The 6,291-nt window shown below is 41.5% G+C and overlaps 1 pseudogene; it reads left to right on the forward strand.

The window, feature by feature from the left end:
• Window positions 1–1,757: 1,757 nt before the first annotated feature.
• Window positions 1,758–5,712, forward strand: LOC111979581 (nuclear autoantigenic sperm protein-like; annotated as a pseudogene).
• Window positions 5,713–6,291: the final 579 nt, after the last annotated feature.

The following is a 6,291-nucleotide window of genomic DNA, read 5'->3' on the forward strand; positions in this document are numbered from 1 at the left end:
GGAATGAATAGCACTACTTCTTAATTTCTTTAAAAGAAAAACATAGACCAATTTCTAAAGACTGTTGACATCTAGTGGAAGCCATAGGAACTGCAACCAGGTTCCTAATAAATAGGGTTTCCTTTAGAAAACCATTGGAAAATCCTATGACCTCAATTTTGTTTTTCCCTGGATGGTTTTTCCTCGGGGTTTCGCCTGCCAAATCAGTTCTGTTATACTCACAGACATCATTTAAACAGTTTTAGAAACTTTAGAGTGTTTTCTATCCATATCTACCAATTATACGCATATCCTATCTTCTGGGCCTGAGTAACAGGCAGTTTCCTTTGGGCATGCTTTCATCCGGACGTCAAAATACTGCCCCATAGCCTTTAGAAATTTTTATGACTCCAACCTAAGTGTATGTAAACTTCCGACTTCAACTGAATATAATGTATACTGTATCCTTCACTATCTATTGAATTTTAGTCGCTCTGTCACTGCTCATCCATATATTTTATACTTATATATTCTTATCCCATTCCTTTACTAGATTGTGTGTATTAGGTTTTGTTGTGGAATTGTGAGATATTACCTGTTAGATACTGCTGCACTGTCGTATCTAGAAGCATAAGCATTTCGCTACACTCACAGTAACATCTGCTAACCATGTGTATGTGACCAATAACATTTTATTTTATTTGATCTGGCAGAGTTACTCCACCTCAATAATTCCATTTGGCAAATCGCTCGGCACACGCATACTCAGGCCGACTGACTCTTGTTCAGGCAAATTAGAAATAAGTGCACTCAGGCTATTCAGAAGGCCATAGTTAGTTACTTTAAGGAGAAGTTCTCTCTATGGGTATAACCCCAAGAAGTTCTGGAAAACRGTTAAAGACCTGGAGAATAAACCCTCCTCCTCACAGCTGCCCATGTCCCTTAATGTTGATGATGTGGTTGTTACTGACAAGGAGCACATGGCTGAACTTTTTAATCACCACTTCATTAAGTCAGGATCCCTATTTGACTCTGCCTCCTTGCCCGTCCAACATTTCATCATCTCCCACCCCTTCTAATGCGTCTATCCCCAATGCTCCTCCCTCTTTTTCCCCTGCCCCGCTACAAAGTTTCTCTCTGCAGGCGGTCACTGAGTCCGAGGTGCTAAAGGAGCTCCTTAAACTTGATCCCCAAAAAACATCCGGGTCAGATGGTTTAGACCCTTTCTTCTTTAAGGTTCTCTGACCTTTGTAACCTGTCTCTCCCGTTTACCATTGCTTGGACGGCAGCCACGGTGCGTCCTTTATTTAAAGGGGGAGATCAAGCTGATCATAACTGTTATAGGCCAATACATTTTTTTCCCTGTTTATCAAAAGTGTTTGAAAAACTTGTCAATAATCAACTGACTGGCTTTCTTGATGTCTATAGTATTCTCACGGGTATTTAATCTGGTTTCCGCTCAGGTTATGGATGTGTCACTGCAACCTTAAAGGTCCTAAATTATGTCACTATTGCACTTGACTTTAAGCAATGTTATGCTGCTATTTTTAGTGACTTGGCCAAAGCTTTTGATACGGTAGACCATTCCATTCTTGTGGGCCGGCTAAGGAGTATTGGTGTCTCCGAGGAAGCTTTTTGCCTGGTTTGCGAACTACCTCTCTCAAAGAGTGCAGTATATAAAGTCAGAACATCTGCGGTCGCAGCCACTGCCTGTCACCAAGGGAGTACCCCAAGGCTCGATCCTAGGCCCCACACTCTTCTAAATTTTCATTATCAACATGCTCAAGCAGTAGGAAGCTCTCTCATCTATTATATGCAGAAGATACAGTCTTATACTCATCTAGCCACTCCCCAGATCTTGTGTTAAACGCTCTACAACAAAGCTTTCTTAGTGTCCAACAAGCTTTCTCTGCCCTTAACCTTGTTCTGAACACCTCCAAAACAAAGGCCATGTGGTTTGGTAGGAAGAATGCCCATCTCCCCACAGGTGTGATTACTACCTCTGAGGGTTTAGAGCTTGAGGTAGTGACTTCATACAAGCACTTGGGAGAATAGCTAGACGATAAACTGTCCTTCTCTCAGCACATATCAAAGCTGCAGACTAGACTTGGTTTCCTCTATCGTAATCGCTCCTCTTTCATCCCAGCTGCCAAACTAACCCTGATTCAGATGACCATGTTAGATTACAGAGATGTAATTTATAGATCGGCAGGAGAGGGTGCTCTCGAGGCTAGATGTTCTTTACCATTCGGCCATCAGATTTGCCACCAATGCTGCTTATAGGACACATCATTGCACTCGAAACTACTCTGTAAACTGGTCATCTCTGCTTATTTATAAAACCTTCTTAGGCCTCACTCCCCCCTATCTGAGATACCTACTGCAGCCCTCATCCTCCACATACAACACCCATTCTGCCAGTCACATTCTGTTAAAGGTCCCCAAAGCACACACATCCCTGGGTTGCTCCTCTTTTCAGTTCGCTGCAGCTAGCGATTGGAACGAGCTGCAACAAACACTCAAACTGGACAGTTATCTCCATCGCTTCATTCAAAGACTCAATCATGGACATTCTTACTGACAGTTGTGGTTGCTTTGCGTGATGTATTTTGTAGCTACCTCCTTGCCCTTTGTGCTGTTGTCTATGCCCAATAATGTTCGTACCATGTTTTGTGCTGCTACCATGTTGTGCTGCTTCCATGTTGTGTTGCTATCATGATGTTGTCATGTTGTGTTGCTACCATGCTATGTTGTTGTCTTAGGTCTCTCTTTATGTAGTGGTGTGGTGTCTCTCTTGTCGTGATGTGTGTTTTGTCCTATATTTTTATTTAGTTTTTAATCCCTGCAGGTGGGCTTGTATTGTTCATTTTCTTCATAAAAATGTGTTAGCAAAACACTTTTTTTAATACTTTATAGTGCAAGTGATGTGTGGTTATGGAAACTTATATCAGACTGAAATGTAAAAAAAAAGAAATAAGATTGGGACTGGATCAAAAACAAGCCCGGCCTAATGACAGCACTGCGCATAGTCATGGCTGTGTGTAAATTTATGCACACTCACAAGCAAATGTTCTTATTGACAAATTTCACACGTTGCGTGGAAATGATCCCATGCATGCTTTATGTACCGATTTGTACCTAAGCATGATTGATAAATGAGGCCCCTGGATCTTTGAAGCATGAGGCTAAACTTCTCCACTGTTTTGGTCCTGTAGGTACCAGTTGTAGCAGCTTGAAGCACACCCGTGTACATGTGTGTGAGAGCAAAGTCTCATCGTGCTCATCTCAATGGCCATGTTGGTGTGGATCACTTCTGTCAAGTCGGTGACCATCGTTGGTCAGCCTTTCAAAATGTGTTGCATTCTGGGGGGAAAAATTGTCTGACTTGTGCCCAAGTGAACAGCAAGTTTCTGCAGTTATGGTTAAACTTCATCCTGCTGCCATGGCCTGCCTGCATTGTGGGAGGCTCTATTGTCAACCAATCATTAGGGTGTTTTTGTTTGACCCAAACGAATGTGACCCAAGACATGACTAAAACCAATTTGCTGCAATTTATGTATATAGTAGATAGATACAAATAAATATTTGAGTCTCTCTCACCAATTGATTGTACAATATACACAGTTGTTTATTTCAGTTTGTGAGTGTGTGATTATGGGGGTTAGATACATGTTTATTTCAACATTATAAAGAAAATGTTTTATAAACAATGGCAACACCGCCATGTTGATCTAAGCCTTACTGTTGGAAAACCATATTAGTGTCCGACTTTTGGCTATTGCAGATGCAACTCCCTCGACTTCACTCCTCGGCTTTCTGTCTACAGTCGGTTACTTTAGCCTTACCATTTAAACGTGCCCAATATCTACGGTCCTGCTTGTTGAAAGTCAATCTCAATTTATTTATTTTTTAACTCGGCAAGTCAGTTAAGAACAAATTCTTATTGACAATGACGGCATACCAAAAGGCAAAAGGCCTCATGCGGGGACGGGGGCTGGGATAAAAAATAAATATATATATATAAATATAGGACAAAACACACATCACGACAAGAGAGACAACAAAACACTACATAAAGAGAGACCTAAGACAACAACATAGCAACACATGACAACACAGCATGGTAGCAACACAACATAAAAACATGGAGCAACACATGGTAGCAGCACAAAACATGGTACAAACATTATTGGGCACAGACAACAGCACAAAGGGCTAGAAGGTAGACAACAATACCTCACGCAAAGAAGCCATAACTGTCAGTAAGTGTCCATGATACTCTTTGAATGAAGAGATTGAGAATGTGACCTGCCAGATTCAGAAGCTTGAATATCCTCTTTGAAAAAAAGCTTGAACCCACCCATTCGAATTTTGCCCCCAAAAAATATAAACCTGAAGATAATTCATGATGGTTTTATTTGATTTGACTTCGTTTTGGAGTCAAATATAATAGTTTCAGTATAGTTGTAGGTTATCAAACAGGTTTCTTAATTTTATTTCAGTTTACTAAATTGTTTATTCATGATTAGATTTCGTTTCAGTTTTTAGTTTACTATAATAACCTTGACCCGTTGGATAGATGTATACGAGACCGACTTAACCGTTTGAGAGCCTGAGTTTTATTGAAGGAAAGAGTGTAAGGAGGACCAACTACTGGGAGCCCAGGCCGAGATGCACTACCAGCTGGGTCTCACCCCCTGCTCTGACTGCCAGTACAGCCAGGCCATCAAACACCTCAACAACTCCGCCAGGGTCATCAAGAGCAGACTAGCGGAGGAGGTGAATGTGATGAGTGATTCTCATTTTGAATGAAAAGGAATTGTTTAGATGGTGTAATTCTTGGAAAATTTTAGTTTTCTACCTTGTAACACTCTTTCATTGTTTGTCTCCCAACCAAGCATCAGGGGGTGTTAAAAGCAGAGGGGCCCGATGCAGCTGTTGAAGCAGAGGCTGTGATGCAGGAGACACTGGTGAGCAGGGGATTGAGATGGAGGGGGATCTAACCAGATTGATTAACCTAGTTCTAGCCCCCGTACCTTTTTAGGCTCTCTTAATTAGGTTTGAGCTTATGCAATACGGCTAGCATGAAGTTTGATTTCACCTTTCATTGGTTGTTAATTCAGGCAGGTGGTTCAGCGTTTCCAGCTCCGAGTGGAAGTTCTCAAAACGGTGGGATGTTTGCATCTATGGTAAGCCTAAAATTTTGGATTTTAGGCAGGTTTATTGGTTAGTTAGTGTTTTTAAACAACATATTCTAAGGGGTATGACTATGCGTCCTACCCCTCACTCAGATTCAAGTCAGGTCCACCTACAGAAACGGCCCGTCTCCGACATCTCACACCTGGTCTGAAAAAAAGGTCAGTGACGTGAACATATCTGCTCCCAGATAACACCTCTAGTCCTCCCCGTAGCATCTACACACACACACCTATTTGTACCGTTTAACAGCGGAAACCAGAAGACAGCTTAGTAAAGGAGTGACTTCAAAAAGGTGAAACAGGAGACTCACGTTAACAAAATGGAGGTTGAAAGGTTTGTATTTTCCACTGCACAGGTAGTGACAGTAAATATCATGGAATACCTACATGTACTACTACGAGACCAAATTTAAATGCACTAAATAGATCACCACATTCAATAGCATGTGCCTCTTTGTGATTGCAATGGCAAAGTCATTGTCAGTGAATTCAGTGTTGTGATGATTCTCTCATGCTTCCTCCCTGCAGCCAGTGAAGCCCTGGTGACTGCCTGATGCCATCACATCCTTCTAATGCAGATCAAGTTGTAAATATGTCATGTTCCTATGGTGTACCTGGTTGTGCTTTGTTTTTCATATTTGTAATATTTAGTATTAATAAAGAATACCTAATTGATCAATGAATCATCTTTGTTTGAATTGTAAAGAAACTTAAAATGGGAATTTGGTAGGAAGATATCTACCTCTTGAAACAGTTTAAACGAATGCCTCAGTTCCTCCTCGCAGTGATCAGTGGTGTACTGTGAACACATTGACTGTTGTATACCTATGGAATAGATGTATGGCTATGAATTACATGCATCTTCTCTTGGCACTCAGCATTACGGCGATAGATTGTAGGTAAGGCCCTGCAATAAGACTAGTGTCCTGTCCAGGGGGTGGACTTGTACATCAAGCTGCCTCACGCTACAGAAGCAGGAGAAAGGCTCCTGCTCATATGAGACGTTCCGATTCGCACAAGCTAAGGTTACTTACTTACTATGGAATAGATATCCTTGCTCAGTGGCCAGCCCAGTTGAATTAACTCATGATCAGATGACTGGGCTGGTGACAAA

Source organism: Salvelinus sp. IW2-2015, linkage group LG19 (genome assembly GCF_002910315.2).
Source record: "Salvelinus sp. IW2-2015 linkage group LG19, ASM291031v2, whole genome shotgun sequence".
Lineage (NCBI taxonomy): Eukaryota > Metazoa > Chordata > Actinopteri > Salmoniformes > Salmonidae > Salvelinus > Salvelinus sp. IW2-2015.